At 34.7% G+C, this 26,645-nt stretch overlaps 1 pseudogene; it reads left to right on the forward strand.

Moving 5' to 3' along the window:
• The first annotated feature begins 16,067 nt into the window (after nt 1-16,067).
• On the forward strand, nt 16,068-26,402 carry LOC118586163 (annotated as a pseudogene).
• The last annotated feature ends 243 nt before the right edge of the window (nt 26,403-26,645 follow it).

Genomic DNA, 26,645 nt, shown 5'->3' on the forward strand with positions numbered 1-26,645 from the left:
TGAATTATAACATAGTTCTTATTTTCAATCCCATAATTATAATCTAGGATGTTATATGTTCTACAGATACTGCTCTATCACTGAAAGAAATTGTCACACAATAAACTTAGCATTTAATTTAAAAAATAAACATGCCAATAGTTGTTTAAAGATTTTTGCCTCTATTTCAAATCTAGATCAATGTTGTAACTCTAATTTTGAATAGAAATGCTATGTCTTGATTTATAACTTTTCACATTTCAGAAAGGCAATGTTGTTTTTGCTAAGGACTACAAATTTCTGAACATGAAACAATTAGTTATATCGATATGAGAAATATATTCCTTCTAAAAGTAGAAACAATGCTTCAAGTTTGTGATTTCTTTACTCAGAACAACGAATGAGGAGAATTGTAACAACTGAGCCTCATTGTGGTCTATGAAGTTAATCATTGGCAGAGTTGAGCTACAGTACATAACAGCCTACTTTTAATAGTCAAGGGTAATGTGGGGCAGGTGGAGAGGGAGAAGTGTAGAAGAAAGGAGAAAAGAAAGAGAATGAAAGAGAGGAGAAAGAAAAGTGTAGAAGCCACCGAAAGGAATGTATTTTATATAAGTAATATGTATAACAGAAAATACAATATAATAAATATAACATCCTTAAAAGAAAATAGTCTTAAGATTTGGAAAGGCCATGTTTTAGGCAAGTTTTTTTTTTTTTTTTAATTTGTTTGTTTATACGTGTATTATGTATACAGTGTTCTGTCTGCATGTACCCCTGCCAGTCAGAAGAGGGCACTAAATCTCATTATAGATGTTTGTGAGCCACCATGTGGATACCCGGAACTGAACTCAGGAGCTCTACAAGAACAGCCAGTGCTCTTAGCCTCTGAGCCATCTCTCCAGCCCCTAGGCAAACTTATTAAACATTCTTAAACTACTTAAACAAACTTCTTTGCTCTTCAAAATTTCTCTACTCATATGTTCAGCCTAAAGTGATTCTTTTAATGTGTATAGAAATTCCATTACATTAATGATTTACCATGTTAAGTGCACACATAAAATAGGTACCATGTTTTCATCTTCCAAGGATGTCTATAGTTTAAATAACAGATCACAACCCTATGAACAGAAAACATGGACTCGCTTGCTCATGATTGGGTTATCATGCATATATATTTCCAAATAGTATACATTCATAAGCATCATGAATTTCATTATAAAGCTAATGTAATTATCTTTTCAAATAGAAGCATGCTTCACAATTTTCTGTACCTATTATTAGATGCAAGAAAATGTTATAAGCTCCATGCTTGATTCCACAGAGAATTTCAAAACAATTTTGATAGAACTATAAATCTATAAAATGAACAATAAAGAAATGTTTTGTTTTCTTACCATGATGGTGATAACTATTATCCCTCCAGAACCATAATCCTAAATAAACCTTTGCTTTTATAATTTGTTTTGGTCATAGTGTTTTATCAGAGAAATAGAAAAGTGACTAATGCAGATGGGTATAATGTCTGCTTTAGACTTAATGACATTCACAGATTCCATTCTACAGTGGTATCTAACAAACAAATCATGTTTTATCCATCTATTTTTTAAAAGTATATAAATATATATACATATATATGTGTGTGTGAGTGTGTGTATCAATATACATATATACATTATTTTTATATAAAATCTTTTATCTTCACTTAATAAATTAGAACATATTTTTGTTAATATGTTTAATAAATATAAATTAGTGGTGTCTCAATTTAAATAGTGTAAAACTCTAATTAAAATTTAATATTTTGGCTTAGAATATGCATATCTACATAAAGCATTTTATAAACAATTTGAATTACAACACATATCATATTCATGCATCCATCCAGAAGTTGCCTCAATTTCTTTTAAAAATTACTAAATAATAGGTGTGTCATTTAAGCAAATTCATTTCTATTTATAACTTGATGTTTATACTAAGCAATGTAATATGCAATTAGTATCAAAGTATGCTTACTGTTGTTTCTAAGGTTTATTTTTTCCAAAACTGCTTTTCATTGGGGATTTAGAGAAAAATATATGTATAGTCATCTATTTATTACATATATTGCTATATTATAAATTTTCTAGTGGCATTTGTTTCTATGTTATTATTTTGTTGTTTTCTTTCAAACTAGGTATTGAACCTAGTATCTTATAGGTGCTAGACAAATTGCCATCAATCTATATTTGCAATCCCCAAAAGTTTATATTTTCAAAATGAAGTATCAGCAAAAGTCATTGATAAAATATAGATGTTGAAAATAGCAGATAGGCTAAAACTAAATATGATTGGTTTTGTTGTCTTATTTTATATTAAGCCATTATCAAGTACATGGTTTAAATTGTTCCAAGGATAGTTTTCAGACCAAAGTTTATTTCCTCAGATCTGCAAAATAATCTCAGTTTTCTATCTTTTATGTTGGCTATGATTTTGGAACAGAGTATAATAATAAAAAATAATGTATTTTTAAAAATGTTTCCAAGACCCTTGATGAATTTTCCCTCTATTTTTACTTTTTCAAGTTTTTTCTTTACATTTTTTATCCATTTTGGTTGATTTTGATGTAAGTTTTGAAATAAATATGCAGTTTTCTTGCTAGGTATACCCTGAACTTTGGACAGTACTTGATATAGGGGAGTGTGGATTGAGAAGTATTAGATATGAAAAATATAGACAGAGATGAAGAAAAAGACAGAGATACAGGATAGCTTTGGAAGGACTCTGGGCCATTACCACAGTTGCCTTAAATTTATTCTTAATGGGATTTTGATACACCAACAAGGGGAGAGGGAGAAGACCTCTCCCTTTCAGGGTCAAGGTAGAAAGTACAAACAAGAGTAGACTTTATTCTTAATTTTCAAAACATCTGGCAACCATGCATTATGGCAAAGCATCTTATAATTAGACCTTGAAGTATAAGATCAAGATTACATCTGTTTGGCCTTTGGCCAAAACATCCTATTATGCAACCTTGTGGGGCAAATCAAGCCTGGACTCTCTGACCTTGAACCAAGATGGAATAAAGCCTCACTATGGAGTCTCTGTGGGCCCCTGTATTTCCCTCTTTGGGTTAAAGACAGCCCGGGTACCCAACATCATCTATAAATTTACTGTTCTCATTCCATGTCCATATCCACTTTACAAAAGGTGAGCCTATGGTGAGTTGGCTTTTTAATACAATTTTGTAATCGATTTGCCATCACAACTTTGTTTTTATAATAATTACTTTTTGAAATGATTTGAAACAGTCACACTGTGCTACACAGGGAAGAAAATACTATGCCATGAATAGATTTCTAGACACTTCCTTAAACTCAAAAGAAACATGATCAAGTATAAAGTTAGTACAGGATAGAACAAGAACTAAAATCTGCTGGGAAATATTTATTAGGATATCACCCATGTCGTTCAAGCCATCATTTTTGCTACCTGAAAAGCGTGCTTTCAATCTTTTGGCATTGAAAACACTATGCCCTGTTTGTTGTAAATTTCTACTCAATAACCTGGGCATTTCAAACATAACCTGCACCTTTCAAAAGTTTTCATTGCTTAAACAAAACAACTGAAAAAAATAGTCTTTGAGGCAGCAGAGCACAGCTTGACCCCTCTAAAGCCATGTGACAAGTATACTTCTTTTTATTTTTTTCTCCTTTTTTATTTATTATATTTGTGTTTTAATTTTACACATCAGCCATTGGTTCCCCTCTCCTCCCCCCTCCTCCCCCCACCCCCACCTTTCCCCATCCCCCCCTGCCATTCCCATCTCCTCCAGGGCCAAGACTCCCCCGGGGATTCAATTCAATATGGTGAATTCAGTACAGGCAGGTCCAGTTCCCTCATTCCAGGCTGAGCAAAGTGTCCTTGTGTAATCCCAAGGTTCCAAACAGCCAGCATATGAATTATGACCAAAGGCTGTGGAGCCCCCAGCTGGATCAGGCCCTCTGGATAAGTGAGACAATTGAATAGCTTGAACTGTTTGGGAAGCACCCAGGCAGTGGGACCCAGATCTGTCCTTAGTGTATGAGCTGACAACTATACTTTTAACTCTGAATTAATCGTTAAAAGTACTTGAGGTAGTAATTGCCCCTCCATATTATGAGACTCTAATCACTTGGATGCTTTAACACTTCCTATCCTTCCATAAGTCTTTCATGCTTTAATCTGTATTGCAGCTACATTTTCCCCACTGTTTCCCTCCTCAATTTTACATATTTTGTAGACACCCCGTTCTCCTTTTGCTTCATGAAAACCATGTCTGAGCTCTTCTAATTGTCTATTTCACTCTTTTTTTTTTTCAAGTGTAGGATGCCAATTTGTGTTATGCATTTGTTTTTCTCTCTGGAGATGTTTTAGTATTCTAATTTTTTACCATATTATTATTTTAGTGTTTGTATATATACTTCATATATTTAACATACTCACGAATCTGTTTGTATGACTTACATTTCTTCCTGATTATCCAGTAATCAAATAACTATGAATTCCCTCTGTGATACTTACTTTTCCCATGGATGTATAGTTTTCTTTAACTTTGTGTATATTAGTTTACTTTAGAAATGACACAAAATAAAGGCAAACCATCCCTTCCAGTAAAGATATATGCCCTTCTTTATTACAGATGTTTAAGAAGATTTATAAAATATTTGTTAGGAAATGTATCTGTTAGAGGCTTCTTTATTGCTGAATCCTAAAACCTGGTTACTTTCTTCCCTTCCCTCATTCCCCTCACCATTCCTTCCTCCTCTTCCCTCTTCTCCCTTTCTCCCCCTTCTGTTCTTCCTTTCCTTTGTTCTCTTATTTCATTTTTATTTTTAAAATATGGTGCTTTTGTTTGCTTTCTTAATTTGGTGAAATAATTACAAATTTTAGTTTGTGTTATTCAGAGTAGTATTTTCTGCAGAAACCAGAACAACTTCAAGCAATGAGTCACTATTGCATGTAAAGTTAGCTCTTTAAGGACCATCTGCCTTAGTGATCCACACATGAGTTTAAACATAAGGGCATCTCAGAGTCGTTTTGATTTGCATTTCCTGGATAATTAGGGATGTTGAGCAATTCCTTAAATATCTTTCAGCTATTTGAACTTTTTCTGTGGAGAATTCTGTTTAGTTCTATAGCCCATTTCTTAATTGGACTGTTGGGCATTTTGATGTCTAATTTCTTGAGTTCTTTATGTATTCTGGATATCAGCCCTCTGTCAGATGTGGGGTTGGTGAAGACATTTTCCCATTCTGTAGGCTGTCGCTTTGTCTTGTTGACTGTGTCCTTTGCTCTACAAAAGCTTCTCAGTTTCAACAGGTCCCATTGATGGATTGTTTCTCTCAGTGTCTGTGCTACTGGTGTTATATTTAGAAAGTGATCTCTGGTGCCAATGCGTTCAAGAGTACTTCCTACTTTCTCTTCTATCATCAGGTTAGGAGTAACTGGATTTATGTTGAGGTCTATGATCCACTTGGACTTAAGTTTTGTGCACGGTAACAGATATGGATCTATTTGCAGCCTTCTACACATTGACATCCAATTATGCCAGCTCCATTTGATGAAGATGCTTTCTTTTTTCCATTGTACATTTTTGGCTTCTTTGTCAAAAATCATATGTTCATAGGTGTGTGGGTTAATGTCAGGGTCTTCAATTCGATTCCATTGGTCCACATGTCGGTTTTTATGCCAGTACAAAGCTGTTTTTATTACAGTAGCTCTATAGTAGAGCTAGAGGTCGGGGATTGTGATGCCTCCAGAGGTTGTTTTATTGTACAGGATTCTTTTGGCTATTCTGGGTTTTTTGTTTTTCCATATGAAGTTGAGTATTATTCTTTCCAGATCTGTGAAGAATTGTGTTGGTAATTTGATGGGAATTGCGTTGAATCTGTAGATTGCTTTTGGTTAGATCGCCATTTTTACTGTTAATAATCCTGCCTATCCATGAGCATGGGAGATCTTTCCATTTTCTGACATCTTCTTCAATTTCTTTTTTTAGGGACTTAAAGTTCTTGTCATATAGGTCCTTCACATGCTTAGTTAGTGTAACCCCAAGGTATTTTATATCATTTGTGGCTATTGTAAAGGGTGATATATCTCTGATTTTCTTCTCAGCCTGTTTGTCTATTGTATATAGGAGGGCTACTGAATTTTTTGAGTTGATCTTTCATCCTGCAATGTTGCTGAAGGTTTTTATTAGCTGTATCAGTTCCTTGGTTGAATTTTTGTGTTATTCATGTATACAACCATGTCATCTGCAAATAGGGAGAGCTTGACTTCTTCCTTTCCAATTTGTATCCCCTTAATCACTTTATGTTGTCTTATAGCTCTGGCTAGAACTTCAAGTACTTTATTGAATAAGTATGGGGAAAGGGGACAGCCTTGCCTTGTTCCTGATTTTAGTGGTATTGCTTTGAGTTTCTCTCCATTTAATTTGGTGTTGGCTGTTGGCTTGCTGTAGATTGCCTTTATTATGTTTAGGTATGTTCCCTGTATTCCTGATCGCTCCAAGACCTTTATCATGAAGGGGTGTTGGATTTTGTCAAATGCCTTTTCTGCATCTAGTGAGATGATCATGTGGTTTTTTCTTTGAGTTTGTTTATATGGTGTATTACATTGACGGATTTTCGTATGTTGAACCACCCATGCATCCCTGGTATGAAACCTACTTGATCATGGTGGATAATTGTTTTGATGTGTTCTTGGAGGCTGGTTGCCAGAATTTTATTGAGTATTTTTGCATCAATGTTCATGAGGGAACTCGGTCTGTAGTTCTCTTTCTTTGTTGCATCTTTGTTTGATTTAGGAATCAGGGTAATTGTAACCTCATAGAAGGAGTTTGGTAATATATCTTCTGCTTCTATTGTGTGAAACAGTTTAAAGAGTATTGGTATTAAGTCTTCTTTGAAGATCTGGTAGAATTCTGCACTGAAACCATCAGGTCCAGGGCTTTTTTTTTGGTTGAGAGACTTTTAATGACTGATTCTATTTCCTTAGGTGTTTTTGGACTAATTAAATGGTTTATCTGGTCTTGATTTAACTTAGGTATGTGGTATCTATCCAGAAAATTATCCATTTCTTTTAGATTTTCCAGTTTTGTGAAGTATAGGTTTTTGAAGTATGACCTGATGATTCTCTGGATTTCCTCATTGTCTGTTGTTATGTCCCCCTTTTCATTTCTGATTTTGTTAATTTGGATGCTCTCTCTCTGTCTTTTGGTTAGTTTGGATAAGGGCTTGTCTATCTTGTTGATCTTCTCAAAGAACCAACTCTTTGTTTCATTAATCCTTTGTATTGTTTTCTTTATTTCTATTTTATTGATTTCAGCTCTCAATTTGATAATTTCCTGGCATATGTTCCTCCTGGGAAACTTTGCTTCTTCCTGTTCAAGGGCTTTCAGGTGTGCTGTCAAGTAACTAGCATGAGATTTCCCCAGCTTCTTTATGTGGGCATTCAGTGCAATGAATTTCCCTCTTAGCACTGCTTCCATAGTATCCCATAAGTTTGGGTATGTGGTGTATTCCTTTTCATTGATCTCTAGGAAGTCCTTAATTTCTTTCTTTATTTCTTCCTTAACCCATTGGTGATTCAGTTGAGCATTATTCAGTTTCCATGAGATTGTAGGATTTCTGTAGTTTTTTCTGTTGTTGAAATCTAACTTTAAAGCATGGTGGTCTGATAGAACATGGGAGGTTATTCCAATTGTTTTGTATCTCTTGAGATTTTCTTTGTGGCCAAGTATGTGGTTGATTTTAGAGAAGGTTCCATGGGGTGCTGAGAAGAAGGTATATTCTTTTTTGTTTGGGTGGAATGTTCTGTAGATATCAATTAAGTCCATTTGAGCCATAATATCAGTTAAGTCCATTATGTCTGTGTTAAGTTTCAATTTGGCCCATCTGTCCAGAGGTGGAAGTGGGGTGTTGAAGTCTCCCACTATTAATGTGGGGTTTTATATGTGATTTAATCTTTAGTAATGTTTCTTTTACATATGTGGGTGCCCTCATGTTTGGGGCATAAATGTTCAGAATTGAGATTTCATCTTGGTGGATCTTTCCTGCGTTGAGTATGTAATGTCCTTCTTCATCTATTTTAATTGATTTTAGTTTGAAGTCTATTTTGCTGGATATTAGGATGGCTACACCAGCTTGCTTCTTAAGACCATTTGATTGGAAACTCTTTTCCCAGCCTTTTATTCTTAGGAGGTGTCTGTCTTTGAATTTGAGGTGTGTTTCTTGTATGTAGCAGAAAGTCGGGTCCTGTTTTCGTATCCATTCTGTTAGTCTGTGTCTTTTTATAGGTGAATTAAGTCCATTTATATTAAGGGATATTAATGACCAGTGATTGTTCGCTCCTGTTGTTATTTTTATTTTTTGGTGGTAGTATGTGTGTACTTCTCTTCTTTGGGGTTTACTGCTGTGGTGTTATCGATTGCCTGTGTTTTCATGGGTGTATCTTCCTTCCTTAGGTTGGAATTTTCCTTCTAATGCTTTCTGTAGGGCTGTGTTTGTGGATAAGTATTGTTTAAATCTGGTTTTGTCTTGTTCACTCCATCTATGATGATTGAAAGTTTTGCTGGGTATATTAGTCTAGGCTTGCATCCATGGCCTCTTAGTGTCTGCATTATATCTGTCCAGGTCCTTCTGGCTTTCAAAATCTCCATTGAGAAATTGGGGGTTACTCTGATGGGTTTGCCTTTATAAGTCACTTTGCCTTTTTCCTTTGCTTAATATTCTTTCTTTATTCTGTACGATTAGTTGTTTAATTATTATGTGGCAAGGGGACTTTTTTGGGGGGTCTAGTCTGTTTGGTGTTCTATAGGCTTCTTGTATCTTTATAGGTATTTCCTTCTTTAAGTTGGGAAAGTGTTCTTCTATGATCTTGTTAAATATATTTTCTGTGCCTTTGAGTTGGTATTCTTCTCCTTCCTCTATCCCTATTATTTTTAGGTTTGGTCTTTTCATGGTGTCCCAAATTTCTTGGACATTTTGGGTCATGACTTTGTTGGTTTTAGTGTTTTCTTTGACTGATGAATCTATTTCTTCTACCGTATCTTCAACACCAGAGATCCTCTCTTCCATCTCTTCCAGTCTGTTGGTAACACCTTACACCTGTCAGAGTGGCTAAGATCAAAAACACAGAAGACAGTAATGCTGGAGAAGATGTGGAGCAAGTGGAACTCTCCTCCACTGATGGTCGGATTGCAAGCTTGTACAGCCACTTTGGAAATAAATATTGCACTTCCTTAGAAAATTGGGAATCCATCTCCCCCAAGACCAAGCTGTAGCTCTCTTGGGCATCTACCCAAGGAATGCTCAATCATACCACAAGGGCATTTGCTCAGCTATGTCCGTATCAGCTTCGTTTGTAATTGCGAGAAGCTGGAAACAACCTAGATGCCCTTCAACTGAAGAATGGATAAAGAAAATATGGTACATATACACAATGGAGTACTATTCAGCAGAGAAAAACAATGACATCATGAGGTTTGCAGGCAAATGGATGGATCTAGAAAAAATCATCCTAAGTGAGGTAACCCAGCCAGACTCAGAAGGACAAACATGGCATGTACTCACTCATAGGAAGATACTAGATGTAAAACAAAGATGACTAGACTGCTACACAACTCCAGGGAGGCTACCTAGAAAACGGAACCCTAGGAAAGACACAGGGATCACCCAATGACAGAGAAATGGATGAGATATACATGAATAACCTGGATGACAGTGGGAGTAATGAAGGGCAAGATTTGAGGGAAAGAAAGCTTAGGGGAGCAGGACATCCCAGCCTGATCAAGAACCTGAAAGGGAGAATGAGGATTTACAGACCATGATAAATGAAGACCACATGAGAACAGGAATAGGCAGAGTGCTGGAGAGGTCCCCAGAAATCCACAATGATACATCCTCTGTAGACTGCTGGTAATGTTCGAGAGAAAGCCTGATCTGACCTAGGCTTGTGATCAGATGGCCAAACACCCTAACTGTGGTGCTAGAACTCTCATCCAATAACTGATGGAAGTTGATGCAGAGATCCTCAGCCAGGCCCCAGGTGGAGCTCCAGGTTCCAACTGTCAAGAAAGAGGAGGGACTGCAGGAGTGTGAATTGTTAAATTCAAGATTGCAAAGAGCACAGGGACAAATAGCCAATCAAATGGAAGCACATGAATTATGAACCAAAGGCCGAGGAGCCCCCAGCTAGATCAGGCCCTCTGGATAAGTGAGACAATTGAATAGCTTGATCTGTTTGGGAGGCACCCAGTCTGTGGGACCAGGACCTGTCCTTAGTGCATGAGCTGGCTGTTTGGAACCTTGGGCTTACACAGGGACACTTTGCTCAGTCTGGAAGAGGGGACAGGACCTCCCTGTACTGAATCCACCAGGTTTAAATGAATCCCCAGGGGTGTCTTCATTCTGGAGGACATGGGAATGGAGGGAAGGAGCTGAGGGGATGGTAGGGGTGGGGGCTGGATGGGGGAGGACAGGAGAACCCATGGCTGATGTATAAAATTAAAACACATAATAATAATAAAAAAGAAAATAAATAAATAAATATAAGGGCAATAGTTTTTGAATGCTTTGATATTTCTATCTTCAAAATTGACATTTTCTCCTGGAAAGAAATTTATTTTCAGTCCATGTTTTCTATTAGAGTCAGGAGTAATAATTTTTTCCTCTTTGTTTTTTTTTACAATGATGTAATTTAAAATAAATATCTCCTTTCAGTTGTATGCTAAAACTCTTTCAGCAGGAATCCCGGCATAAAGTAACACTAATACATGTCCTAGAAGATGTTTCTTGGATTATACATTTGCAAATTATACTCTCAATAAACAAGATATAATTAAACATATATGTTATAGTAGATTAATTTTATAGATTGATTCAATTACATTTGGCAAATCTGTTCATACTGTGTGCAATACTGTAAGTGATGCTGGATATGTATCCACTACTCAAGTAGTCTAAGCTTATATTATAAATCACATCTTAAGATAGTCTCAGAAGAAAGATTTTATAAACATATGCATTTATATGTATTTATCCATAGTTATTTTATCTGTCACAATGCTAATGGTATTGCAACATGAAGATGATGTGACATGCGTGATTAAACACTTTGAATATTACAAATAATGTTCTTCATTTATTATGTTTTTTACATACTTTTGTTTTGGACATTGCCACAATCTTTCAAGTTCATTATCTGTTGATCCTGAGTTTCCCACTCAGTATATTATATGGACCTTATTTCAGACTTAATATCTCATCGTTTCCTAACCTCTTCCAATGATAATAACAGGAATCTGTGTGCACCATGACATCATGATTCCTTGTCACCATTGTGCAGATTGTGTTATAGATAGAAAAGCCCATTCCCTACCAGCACAGATTCATAATTGGGAAAGGACCTCATGTTGAGAACCAGTACTTAGACTATTAGTATATCAAAAGTCCAGGAGAAACTGCTTATATGATAATAGGACTGCTTCTGTAAAAGTGCTCATTAAACAAATTTTAAATCAAAAGAGAGTTTCAGATAAATAACTTTGTTCATGAATCATAGAAAATTCAGACTTAGAATGAATGGAGATGTCTCAATATCTAAAGTAAAACATTGAGATTTAGAGAATATTTCTTACATATGTAGAAAATGCAATCCCAGAAAACAATACTTCATATTTTATATGTTTACAGGCCGTAACTTGCATCCATAACATGGACTGAGTATAGAAATTAGAAATTGTGTTAAAGCCAGGTGGTGGTGGTGCATGCCTTTAATCCCAGCACTCCAGAGGCAGAGCCAGCCAGATCTCTGTGAGTTCGAGGCCAGCCTGGTCTACAGAGAGAGATCCAGGACAGGCACCAAAAATACACAGAGAAACCTTGTCTTGAAAAGAAAAACAAAAACAAAAATAAATTTTGTTCAAAGTTTAAAGCGCTTGTGCTGCTTTGGTTTTGGTCTTGGTATGCTCATTATAATAAAAATATTTTTTGACCAAAATATATAAAATTTATATTCAATTTAATGTTTCTTCTCACATAAATATCCTCATAACTAAAATATATATTGTTAATAAGAAATGTGTAATATCAATTATAAAATTATTAAATTTCTACAAATGATTCAAATGATCAAAACATGTCAGAAAGAAATATAGTTTAAAAATCATGAAAGATTTAATGTTATATCAAAAATAACCACTTGACTCTAGCTTGTAGGACTAGCAGCATTTACTGGAAAGATTTTAATGCTGAAATGAAGAGAAAAATTACTTTATTCATCTTGAATTACGAAGTTTGAATCTTCTTACTGTCAACAGAAATGTTCCTCCAAATGAAGTGAGAAACCTATGGTTGGGGACTAACATATGTTTATTCTTCACATCATTAATTTGACAATGCATTTTAGTGGGTCAAGCAAGTTATTACAGATATGCAATTATCTCTGGAGCATTTCAGCAACTGTCAAAGTGCTAAAATGTAACATATGCATTCTTTCTTTCTTTTTTTTTTTTTTTTACAATAAAGAGTGAATATTTTCTAAAGGATCCAACCTCACCAAGTGATGAAACAAGATTCTAAGAATTGCAGTGAGTGAGGCTTTACTCAGCACTCTGAACCTCATGTTGCTTCTAAGGAAGAAGTTGCTTCCCATAAATTTGAAAAGCATGTGACTGGAGTATGTGTTATTAAATGTAAAATATTAAAGTTTATTTTTCATCAAATGTAAGAAAACAAATATGTTAAAATTTAAAAGCTTTAGGATTTTTTTTTTCTCTTTGAAATTGGGTCTCTGTCTTTGGGAATTTCATAAAGAGTTTTGGTCACTGGTCTCCCATCTTGTGATTCTTCCCAACCACCATTCTTCTCTACTCACCTTACTCTGTGTCCTGTTTTGGTTTTAAAAATATAAAATAAAATAATACCTTGAAGACCAATTTTTGCTGCCCAAATAATATTGGATGTGTGGTCTTCTACTGACTGGCTCATGGTCAACTTTTCAGGGAATATGCAATCAGAGGAAAGTTGCAACTCCTTTGTCCTTTACCCCTTCTTCTTTTAACAAATAATAAATATTCCCCAAATCTATGGGTTACTCTATGCACAAAATTTCTCCTTCCATGCTGAAAATAAATCTGTCTTTGGAAATACATTTAGTCACAACCAGTTTAGTTCATTTGTCTGTTCCATGAAACAGCTATAGGCAGATGTTTTCTCATCATTACCCACCTTAGGATCCTACACTTCTGTCCTCTCCTTAACAATGATCTCAGAGCCATGGGGGAGGCATTGTAATAGCTATGTTCCTTTTAGGGCTGAGAGGTCTTTAGTACATTTTATCATTTCAGTGATGAGAGAAGTTTGTGCTTAAAATAGAAATGTTTAGGGCCATAAAAAGTCAAGAAATCTGCTAACACAAAACAGAAAATGCATTAAAAAAATGAATACACAAGAATCCTGTTTCTTCAGGTAGGGATAATCAAGAACAAGTTATTCACTTTTTCTCTTTTTGGAGTGAAAGAATATCATTAATTTATTATGTTGCTGTATGCTTCTCAGTTACAGGTGAGAAATAAAATATATGTGTTCATTAACATGTCAGCTCACATATCTTTCTGAAAATTTTTAATAGTGAATGATTCTCACAAGTAGCTATTTTATTTGATTCATCTCTCACAAGACCATGTTTTGTCCTGGAGCAGGCACATTATTTTAAAAATTTAAAACTATTTGTAAATAAGTTTAATAAGTTTGCATATACTTTACTAAGTTAATCATAATGTTCATTTAATGAATAGATTTGAATTATATTATTAGCATCATAAAGAAATATAAAAATTTGAAAAGACATTGATAAACTCTTTCATTACTAATTTATTTTGAGTTCATTTTTAAATCCAGATAAGTATGCATAAATAAGTATTAAAATATGTTCAAAATATTTTTGGTTCACATTAACATCTAGAAATGTTGATTTGAAGAGTAAGAAAATTTCATTGAAGTTTTATTCAAGAATATAAACACACAAATAGGTAGGTACACTTATGATCATGGTTTAAAATATAAGCTACCTTAATATGAGGAGTTTAATTTTGACGAATGACATTATGTATAATATTTAATATGTTTAAAATGGCTCTAATGAAAATAAATTGAATATGATTTAATTATTTTAATTTTAAATAAACTAGTTATAATATTGTTTGTTTAAATGATAATGAATAATAATAAATAAATTATCCTATTCAAATGATTTAATGGAGAAAAAGAAATTATGCATGACTTAACTGAAAACATACTGTAGCGTTTAGAGCTATTGTGCATAGTGCAGTTATCAGTGATATCTAATGCCTTTGAGCAAAGCACCTGAAGGTTAATTTTTGATAAATGCCACTTGAAAATCACTCTATCAAAACAACTCAGGAAATTTTAACCCTTGATATTACACTGAAATATTAATTAAATTACTTTGCTGAATTATAGGACATTGTACTTTTGTTTCCTGACATTTCTGGTTGTTTACCATAGTCAGTGTAGGTAATGGTCCTCAGAGCAATGAGAAATGTCCTCCATCTAAATTATATGTAACATCCTGGTTGCTTATGATATTGCCTTAACTTATATATTTTAACTTTGCTCAATTAAAAAGGTAAACATTTTACCTTAATTTTGTAAGTTTGTTTTTTTTTTTGAGCTGAGGCTCGAACCCAGGGCCTTGTGCTTGCTAGGCGAGAGCTCTACCACTGAGCTAAATCCCCAACCTGTAAGTTATTTTTAAATGTGTTATTTAGAATTTGCTCTTTATATCGATCAAGTTTTTATTAAATATCAAAACATAAATGAAGTGCAGAGACTGGGCAGGTTATATTTATGAATATATATATATATATATATATATATATATAAATTTTAAAACATATATACATATATGCAAATAAAAACAATTAATAAAAGAGTCCATGAGTATGAAGGAGAAAGAGAGAGGTCTACTGGAGGATTCAGAGGGAGTAAGGGAAGAGTAAAGTGATGCAACTATATATAGTATAATCTTAATAAAACAATAATCCTCCTCACAAATATTTTCAATAATCCTTGGAGGCAATTCAACATCAGTCTACAGGGTATCCTCATGAATATTCTGTGTTTGGTTAATTGCTTAAGATGCTATAGCTGTAGTTGAGAAGACAGTGGGTGGATCATTAAGTACTATAGGTTTTGATTCTCCCTCATACAGAACACTGACCTTTGCAATGAAAACACAGTCTCTCTCTCTCTCTCTCTCTCTCTCTCTCTCTCTCTCTCTCTCTCTCTCCCTCCCTCCCTCCCTCCCTCCCTCCCATTCCATTTATTTTTAGATGTGAAGACACATAGTCTGGATCTATATCTATATCTATATATTCAATATATGAAAAATGTTAGTGTAATAAAACAAAACAGAAAATGAAGAAAAAACAAATGCTATACTAAATTATATCACATATTTTATAAAACCTGCTCAATTTGTATAATATTGTTGGCATATATATGGTTTCAAGGTTCATGAATTGTCATTGGAATAAATTGGTGGAGTGGATATTTCCTGGTAAAAACGTCTTCTTTAGCTCTCAGCATTCCTTGATTGCTTGTAGTTCTTCGTTTATAGTAAGGGTTCCTTATCGTTTTGAGGCAGACATGATGACATATGCCTGCATCACCAGTACTTGGAAAGATGAACAAGGAGAACTTCTGGTAGTCATTGTCACCTGGGTCTGTATAATGTGTTCCAGGTCATCATAGGCTATAGAGCAAAATGTTCTAAAACTTAAATGAATATACTGTTTTGATGGAATACTTTGCTTCCAATTAAATAAAATAATCACAACGAATACAATCAAAAACAGAAGAACTCAGTAAAATAGGCTAATCATAAAGAAGTGAAATTGATTTAAACAGTTTAATGTCTATGACTTCACTATTTCAGTGGAATCATTTTCCTCCACTTCTCTACTTCAAAGCCAACATTACTTAAGGGTGACAGTCAAGTGCATAGTATTACAAAGTTAAAAGCAGTATAGAATCCTGTTTGTCATGACATCATATGGCAATCACTTAAAAATACTACAGCTCTCTACAAAGACACATAAAAAGAAAAGTGAAGCTCATGTCATGCTGGCTGTTGGTAGAGAAAACAGTTTAACTGAACTGTGTTACTTAAGGTAATTTTTACTCCAGGAATCACATGATGTAATGTTTTGTTTTGCTAAAATATTGTGAATTCTTTTGTACAAACTTTTTTTTTTTTTTTCTAAAGCACAGTACCATAAGTTGTAAGCTTTCTGAAAACACACACTTACTAATGTAAGGATGACTGGGTACTTTGGAGAGCAATTCAAAACGCTTCTGATTCCATCCTCTTCATTTCCCATCAGGCCTTTCATCTTGCTGGGGCTGAGGATCAGGACTCTAGGTGGGTGAGAAAAGAAAGCACCTCACTGATTAAATTATATTGACCTTTTGTGATAAAGTTATTTAAAATTTTAAAAAAATCCATATTCAGTCTTCAAGATTTTTGTTAAAATACTTTTTCAGACATAAAATAACAAAGAATCCCCAAAGAATGCCTTAAAATGTCAAAAATCTACCACAATACTTCAACCAAATGTGGAACATAACCATCATGTTTTGACACTGTTGCCATGTGCTGCCACCCATCTTTCTCCTTGTCTTCCTGGATGTCCTGAGTAGCACTTTGTTTCCAATAGGAGTCCACATATAACGTCTTAATCATATAGTTATCCTAACTACACTAATATTTAACATTATGAATTGTATTTTGAAAAATATAAAAATAGCATTAATTATCTGAAATAAAAGTATATTTTACATGTTGTGATATGTATATTAATCCTAATCATGGCATGTCTTTATTTCTGCTGTAATAAACAGAACATTTTTTTCTCATAAAAACTTGGTCTCTTTTACGTATTAATTCTTAATTAGAATGCAGTGAACACCGAGATGCACATACATAACAGATTTATTTGTAATTTAATACTTTCCATCTTTAGATATTATTGTTCTTTTATAAGAATGGGAAGAAACCAGTAAATTTTATTTGTTTTAGCCATTGAAATGACTGAGGCAAATAATATACTAATTGACCATTAGCAGTAAATATTATCTTGTTTATTAATTCTGAGATTTATAGCTTAATAATGTAGTCCTTATACTTTCACAGCAACAGAACATTTTAATTTAATGTCTAGAACACATTTGCCTGCTATAAAGTAAAATTATTTCCACTATAAATGTTCCAAAATAATATGTCCATAAGAAACTATGCCTGTATACTTCTCCTTAGAAAATTTAACCTATAAAAGAAGGGACATAATTGTCCAAATCCAAACTAGGAAGAAAAATATGAAATTTTGGTGCAGCTATGGAAAGAAAGGACATATTGGGGGCACTGGGAGGAGGAGGGTGTAACACCTGGAAAAACATAAAATTATTTTTCATGTATGCAATATCTAGAGAGACCAATGCCCAATTAAAGCTGCAAAGAAAATCTCTTATAATAGCAGCCACTTGGATATGAAGTTTATGAATCCTTAATAAAAATATCAGTGAAATACAACAAGAAATAAACATAAGGAGATTCTCTTTTGAGGCATTTGTGAACTATCAGAGGATGTAAGTCTCCAGTTTAAATTGAGAGACAAAAGTGTCTGTAGTGGAAAAGAAATATTCAACACCCTTGGCCATCAAGGACATGCAAATCAAATGACTTTGAGATTTTATCTTACATCAACAAAAGGGCTGAGATCAAGGAAAGAATGACAGCTTATGTGGTTGAGAGTGCTGAGTAAGAGGAGTACTCATCCATTGCTTGTTGGTGTGCAAATGTATATAGTCACTGTGAAAATAAATCAGTAGCAATAAAACTCCTTATGATGGCATTCTGCTGTACTCACACATCCAGCATCAGAGAAGCTTCTTCCTGCTGCAGGAGATGGGAACAAATACAGTGACTCTACCAGACAATATGCAGAAAGTGAGAGACCTTGGAATACTTTGCCCTAGACCAGATATCTCCATCAAATTACTCACTCAGGACTCAGAGAATCCTATGGAAGAGGAGGCCTAAAGAGTGTAAGAGTCAGAAGGGATGAAAGACACCAAATAAACAAGACCACCTTCTCTTCCATCTCCTCCTCCTCCTCCTCCTCCTCCTCCTCCTCCTCCTCCTCCTCCTCCTTCTCTGTCCCCTTCCCCTTCTCCTTCTTCTTTTGGTTTTTTGAGACAGGGTTTCTCTGTTTTGGTGCCTGCCCTAGATCTCACTCTATAGACCAGGGTGGCCTCAAACTCAAAGAGATCTGCCTAGATCTGCCTCCTGGACTACTGGGATTAAAGATGTGTACCACTGCCACCTGGCTAATACCCTCTTAATCAACAGAATCAACACACATATAAATCCACAGAGACTGGGGAGGGCCTTCAGTGGTCTGCATCAGACAAGGTCCTAGAACTGAAAAAAGTGGATGCAAGCCCCATTTCCTAATTTAGAAATGATATCCAATTGATAGCCACTTGCAAATAAAAATTTAGTCTTTTCCAAGGGAGTCTCACTAGGGAAACAAACTAATCTTGGAGTAGGCCACATGACCAGCAGGAAATTGACAACAGGAAATGAACTCACAGTTACCTTTGGAGGTTTCTTGTCACATAATATCATGTAGGGGTTTTTCTTTCTTTTCATAAAATGTTACTTTACATTTTTAGTTTTACTTTTTCTTCTATCCTTTTATCCTATGGGTCATTTGCCTTCCAACTTAGTGTTTTTATGTTATTCTTTTTTTCTCTATTTCTTTTTAAAATATTTCTATGTGTCTTTTACAGCATGTATCTTGATACCATTCATTTCCCTGTCCCATACATCTGCTTCCACCCCTGCACCCACTCCCCCCGCAAAAAATAATAATAATAAGAGAAGAAAGGGAAAAAAACTAAAAATCTCATCATGGAAGCTGGGGTGCGATACAGTGAGTCATGCAGTAAATCCATATATCCCTGTATCTTTACTTCCAAGTGTTGAGTCGTTGGTCTGGTTGGTGCCTCTGACTTCTATTACACTGTCAATGCTAGCCACTTCTGGGCCTCTTCTTGGATATCCTGTTGCTGCGTGTTGGGGAGATCCTCCAGGTTTGGGTCAGTAGGTCAAGTTCCTTCACATGCTCCATCAGATCATAGATGGGCAGATATTGGGGTGGGTCAACACATAACCCTCATTCTGTGCCTGGGCTGCTGCAGTCTTGGGTGCCTACAAGTTCTCCTGAGGATTGAATGACTTTTTTTGTTTGTTTGTTTGTTTGTTTGTTTGTTGTGCATTTTCTTCATGTATTTTCCTTTTGTTTGTTTTGTCCTATGCCAATGTGTTAGTTTTTTATTTTTCAAATTATACTATTATATTAATTATCCTTAGAAGCCTGTTTGTTTTCTTACAATAGGAAGGAGGTAAATTTGGCTCATAGTGGAAGTGGGGAGGGTGACTATAATTAGAATATATCATGAGAGGAAATAATATAATTTCAATAAAAGGAAAAACTGTAAGTATGGTTATGTGCAATCAAATGAGGGGAGCCAGTCTCAGATACACAGTATCTGTTGGACTTTAAATAGAGCAAACACCATAGACTGTGTTCACAGAAACTATAAAATACTTGGGAATTTGAAACTAATATCTGGAGCGATAGCTCAGTGGAAAAAGTGTCTGACATAGAACTTGCTTATATATATATATTTGTGTGTGTGTGTGTGTGTGTGTGTGTGTGTGTGTGTGTGTGTGTGTTCCCTGGACCAATATTGAAATCCTAACATCATAACACATATCTGTATTCATAGGCCTGGGTTAACAGGTACAAAATTATCTCAGAAAGACCATGGTCCAACACAGGATTTCCAAGACCCTGTTTCAAATTATAAGGTAGAAAGAAATGGAAGAAGACACTTGATGTCAACATTGAATTCAACATTCTCATTCATATATATTAAGCATACTCACTGGAATATGTTCATATACCACAGCCACATACATTAAACAAAGGAAAATACTTAAATACTTTAAAATGAAAATTCATCCAACTTAAATTTTAGAATTATAGGAAATATCAAAATTAATCAATTGAAAAGTATACAGTATAGTCACAGAGGCGATAGACCAAAATAGATATTATAGAAGCAGATAAAGATGAACATAATGAAGAAATGTTTGACTAAGGTTAAATGGCTTTTCAGTGGAATAAAGAACAGTCTTTTAAATATTCATTTAGGAATATTTACATGCTCAGAAGCAAAAACAAAAAACCAAAACAAAACAAAAAACAACCTTCTGTACAGCACATATTTTTGTGGAAAATATACTCTTAGTGTTTATTTGCCCATAAAGGACAAAGCTCGTGCATATCCTAAAAAGGCACAGTGGAGAAAGTCTATGTGACCTCACATTTGGTTACTGATTTCTAGATTCGATAACTAGAGTATTTTCAGCAAATCAGAAAACTGACTGATTTTATTTCATTACAGTTGTAAATTTAGCTTTAGAAGAGTAAAAGGTAAAAGAAAAGCAACAGAATGAGATAACATTTTCAGAATAAATATTCAGTAAGAAACTATATGTTAATATAAAAACAAATAAGTAAAAGTATAAGAAAACAACCAAATAAGATGGATAATTATCCAAAATTTGATGTTACCAAAGAAAATGAACTTATGAAGATAGCCTATTATTAATATTCAACACATATCCTCACCAAGGCTGCCTTAGCAAGTATTAAATGCTCATTGGCTTACATCACAGAATTTCACACATGTACCCTATCTGTGGCTTCACTTTTTATGGCTTTGGTTGCTTCATTTCACAAGTACAAATAAATTAAATGGAAAACTAATGAAACTATTCATGAATTTTAAATTATTAATCTTTCTTAGCTGCATATTGACATCTTTACTATCTTTAAGTTTTCTGTGGGACATTAGATTTTCTTTGCAGAGAGCATCACCATGTCTCTGCATATGCACACTACAATAGTGATTATGATCACATAATCCTATTTTACTTAATATTGGCTATAAAACATAGGATTAGTGATGCTAGAAATTCAACTATCAGAATGTGAAGATGTAAATTGGTTTAAATGAATAGTTGAAAGCTCTTGAATTCATAACATATCATACAAAGTGATTGCTTAGGTTTGTGGGAAAAACAAATCTTTGATCTGTGAAAATTTGAAAAAAAAATTAATGCTAGTTGTACCTGCAACACCAAAACTGCAGACTTCATAAACCATAATGTGATAACCATTAGTTATTGCAGAAAATATATACTTATGTATATAATCTACATGCCAAAATATAAGGTATATTGGATGCCTTATTATTTACATTGATATATAACTACCATATACATTTATAGTGAACTACTACTATATAATTAACATCAGGAGTTGAGAACCCCAATGTCAAGCAAGGTCTAGGACAGCTTCCAGATAATGACTGCTCATGCATTTTAGATTTATGTCTTTTGTCTTCCTCTTAAAGCATTTGAAATGAAGACACTAAGTTCCCTGTTGTTTCTTCTTAGAAGAAATCAATGCTTTCATGTGTCTCTGACTCATGATCTCATCTTATCCTAATTACACCATTTTAAGAGCTAAGACCTGTTACATAAATGTTTCCAGAGGACACAGACACTCATGCCATAAACACCAGTTGCCATTAGATAAATGTGAAAGAGGACAGAAGTGAGATAGCATTACACAACTATTAGAGGGTTTACAACACAAAAGAAGATACAGTATGAATACTACTTACTCTCAGTGATATAGAACATGGTATCTAAATTAATTTTACATCGGTATTCAAAAATCATTAATATCTATAATCAATAGTCTTAGAAATTTTGTTTGGCAGATTCCCATAAAGTTAAGTAAATATTATTATCTGGCTAAACAATCTGTTAATAATGCTAATTTGATAACACATATCACCAGAATATATCTTAGTTTCAATCCACTGGAGCTATTTATATCATCTTTGAAAGTAAAAACAATCCAAATATTAGGTTACTGGGCAAACAAATTTATGCAACATATAGTAGAATACTATTTAATGGTAAATACAGAAAATGTAATGGCATAGATAAATCTTAAATATATACACTAAGGTATAAAACCAATTTCATAAAAGACCATATAAGACTACCATTGTACAGAATCAGTAGGAAAATAGAAAATGCTATACAGAGTGAAAGTAAATAACTCACTGGCTGCTAAAATTAGATAATAAAGGATTTGCATAGTAAAGTGCATGCCATTTTTATGACCAGGGAAGCTTTTGCAAGAATTGATACACTACGTTAGGTATTCGACAACATCCATGAAATCGTGTAAGTCAGAGTGAACATAACTTTGTCATTACTAAACATGCACACACACACACACACACACACACACACACACACCACATTAATTTGAATAGATTTAAAGATATGTAATGTTATTCTTATAAAAGAGTAAAGTCATAGTGCAAGAGAATGAACAGAGTTATTGAAGGGATGGAAGTTAAATCAGTCTTTTACAATATATTGTATATATATACAGTTTGTAAGCAATGAAAATTCTGAATATAAGCATTCTGTATTGTTTGTCCAGACCCACTTTATTACAAGCATAACGCTACCAGTCTTTCAGTGAATTATAACCAGTCTTTCTTATATTCTAAATCAAAAAATAAAAAAGAAAGAACAAAAAGGAAACAGAAGGATCATTCCAAAAGCAAGTATTACTCCAATACACAAAAAGGTAAAGATACAATAAATAGCATGACTGTTGATCAATGTCCCTAGTGAACAAATACACTTTGAAGCTTTACTTAGCTTTGGGTCTGTAATAATTATTATAATGAACAATAACTGATGTTTAAGTCTTTTGTTTACATTTTATGTGATTTCCATCTTATTAGATCTGGGTAGATAGTTTTGTTCTCTATTATACTATATAGTACTTACTCAAACCATTAATAAGTAATATATTTTATTTGAATCACATTTTTTCATCACATCCTTTTCAAACTTTATTAATTATATTCTAACTTTATTTTTTCTTAATATATATGGTTTACATGTATATGCTTACATGTATGACATAGCTCTCTTGATGTATTCTGTAAAAAGAATAATTTTCTTCAGAATTTTTCTAGAACAAAAATATGATAACAATATAAATACATATTTTTCAAACTTACCTTGTATGTACTGGCTTAGCATTTCTTATTTCTTGCATAAGATTTTTCCAAAAGTAAAGCATGAACATTGTACTGTTCTACAATTCAGTCACAAGTTTATATTTCAGTTAATTGAAGATGGTTTTAAATCTAAATTATTATTTTTAGTATTTGTATTTATGATACTTTACTTGAGATTGGTCTAATGAGCCCCTTATAAATGGCAAATAATTAGAATTCTCCAAGGACATTGGATGAGGCTAATCAATATTACCAAGATATGATGCATAATAACTCTCAGATCTGATTTTTAAAGTAACTCAAAAATCTAATAAGGCATGTTTTACTTTTGTATTAAAATACTGCAAGCATATATTTGAACTGTAAAAGAAAGTACCTGATATTTGTCTTCTCAAGGAAGAGGAAACCTCATAGCTATTGGGTTTCCCCTATTGATTCTTCCTCTCTTGAAGTGAATTTAGCTTAGAATGTTATAGATTAACAGAAAAGACGATATGGGTGGGGGAGACTGGAGTTTCTGTGATGGCAGATTGAGAGGCCATGAAAAATTTGGCTCTTGTCAGCAAGGGGTAGTAGACGACTGTGGTGGTATTGTGTTCCCCAAAATATTGTGTGTTCCCCGAAATACACTGATCTGGGGTCAGAAAACAGGACAGCCACAATATTAAACATGAGGATAGGCGGTGGTAGCACATGCCTTTAATCCTAGCATTTCAGAGACAGGAATACCTCTGGATCTCTGAGTTCAAGGCCACATTAGAAACAGCCAGGCGTGGTGACACATACCTTTCATCCCAGAAATCCAGCCTTTAATCCCAGGGAGTGATGGTAGAAAGTAGAAAGATTATATAAGGTGTGAAGACCAGAAACTAGCAGCATTTGGCTGGTTAAGCTTTTAGGCTTTGGAGCAGCACAGTTTAGCTGAGATCCATTCTGGATGAGGACTCAGAGGCATCCAGTCTGGGGAAACAAGACCAGCTGAGGAACTGGTGAGGTGAGGTAGGTGTGGCTTGTTCTGCTTCTCTGATCTTCCAGCGTTCACCCCAATAACTGTCCTCAGGTTTGATTTTATTAATAAGACTCTTTAAGATTCATACTACAACTTTCACTAAAGACTTCCATTACATTGTGTTCAGAGCCCTGGATACTTACAACTGGAAAGGGATTGTTCATGTAGTGCAAAAGAATAACACTTTTTTTGACATGAACATCTTTGAAGATAGGCCCTATGAAGTAGATAGAGAGACTGACCATGATGAAAGTCTTGTGCCCGTTCCTGCTAACAGTTGCCTAGGCTTTTCATTGGACTCGGGGACAGGTATTGTTTCTAAAGATGACATCACTTTTGTATCTGGTGCTCCAAGAGCTAATCACAGCGTGGCTGTAGTTCTGCTAAAAAAAGACATGAAGTTCGTCCATCTTCTCCCTTCGATGGAGAAGGCCTGGCTTCATCATTTGGCTATGATGTGGCAGTGGTGGACCTCAACGCAGGTGGGTGGCAAGACATAGTTATTGGACCCCCACAGTATTTTGACAGGCATTATGAAGTTGGGTGTCCTGTATTTCTGCATTAACCGGCAAGACAGTTGGAGTAATGTAAAGCCCATTCATCTTAATGGGACCAAAGATTCTATGTTTGGAATTTTGGTAAAAAAGTATTGGAGATATTAATCAAGATGGCTATCCAGATATTGCTGTCGGAGCTCCCTATGATGATCTGGGGAAGGATTTTATCTGTCATGAATCCCCAACTGGCATAAATACCAAACCAACACAGGTTCTTGAGGGTACGTCGCCTTACTTTGGCTATTCAATCGCCGGGAACATGGACCTGAATAGGAATCCCTATCCTGACGTTGCTGTTGGCTCTCTCTCAGACTCTGTTACTAATTTCAAATTCCGGCCAGTGATGAACATTCTGAAATCTATCATAGTGACCCCTAACAGAGTTGACCTCCACCAGAAATCCCTGTGTGGGTCACCTATCAGGATATGCCTCAAGGTTAAAGCCTGTTTTGAATATACTGCAAAACCCTCTGGTAATAATCCTCCAATATAGCTTTTGGGTATACTTTAAGCTAAAAAGGAAAGAAGAAATTCTGGGTTGTCGTCACGAGTTCAGTTTCTAAACCAAGGTTCTGAGCCAAAGTGTACCCAGGAGCTAACTCTGAACAGGCAGAATTAGCCTGCTTGCACGGAGGATTGGCTGCAAGAAAACATCAGAAACAAGCTGCATCCTATCCCCATCACTACTTCTGTGGAGAGTCAGGAGATGCCAGTCTACTACCCAGGGAGCAGCATGTAACCACACACAGGTAAAGCCACAGAACACGCGGGGAAATATAGGTTAACAGAAATGGGCAAAGTTTAAATGTAAGAGCTAGTCAGTAGTTAGCCTGAGCTAATGGCCAAGCAGTTTTAATTAATATAAGCTTCTGAGTGATTATTTTATAAGTGGTTGTGGGGTCCGTGAGGCTGGGCAGGACCAGAGAAAACTTCAGCTACAGAATGTGGTCATTCATTGAGCATAATATCTTTCTGGAGCTGTGATGGGTATATGTGCTCTCTTCCCTGGCTGGGTGGTTGGTCTGAGGAATTCATGGAAGGAACAGCATTATGGCTTGCAGAACATATCAATGAATGTTTTGAAGAAACATCCAGATGGGAAATAAATAAGTCGATGTTGGCATTTATTGAGGAAACTAATGGAGCAACATTTGAAAACTCCAAGTAAAATAACATAAAATAGTGTAGAAACCTTCCTGCTGACTGCACTCCATCCGTTTTTGGTTCACTGGATAACTTTCATGTGTTAACTTAAGCAGTTTTATTGTAACTTTTTCTTATTTTTCTGATGGTTATAGGGGATGGTAATTGAGAATTTTCCAGAAAACTCTTTCCTCTCCATTATTTTTTATTCATATTAGTTTTTGGTCAGCTACCCCTCTACCATCTGTATGCCTTCAAGAATCTGTCAACCATTCTGTATGTCCACTGTGGATATAGAGTTGATTTATAACTAAGCTGAAATAGCTTTATCTTTATCTCTAGGAAAGCCTGGGTGACTGGAGTTTGATTATTGGCAAAGATAAGTGCAAGAATTATGATGTGAAGTTTAAGGTTTAAAACTCTCTACTGCTTTCCAAATAAGTTTCTTCATGGATAGTTTTCTCTGGGTCCAATCTGTTAAGTCAGGTTTACTTGATTAATGACAAGAGAGTGTTTACAATCATCACTTAAACTTCCCCTTTGAACTCCCTTGGAACTAGGACCCCTCACACAGATTTTGTTGGTTCAAGCTGCTCTCCCTGGATGAAAAAGGACTCTGGAACTGTCTGTGAAGAATACTGGATGACTTTAGATTGTTTT

Source organism: Onychomys torridus, chromosome 6 (assembly GCF_903995425.1).
Source record: "Onychomys torridus chromosome 6, mOncTor1.1, whole genome shotgun sequence".
Lineage (NCBI taxonomy): Eukaryota > Metazoa > Chordata > Mammalia > Rodentia > Cricetidae > Onychomys > Onychomys torridus.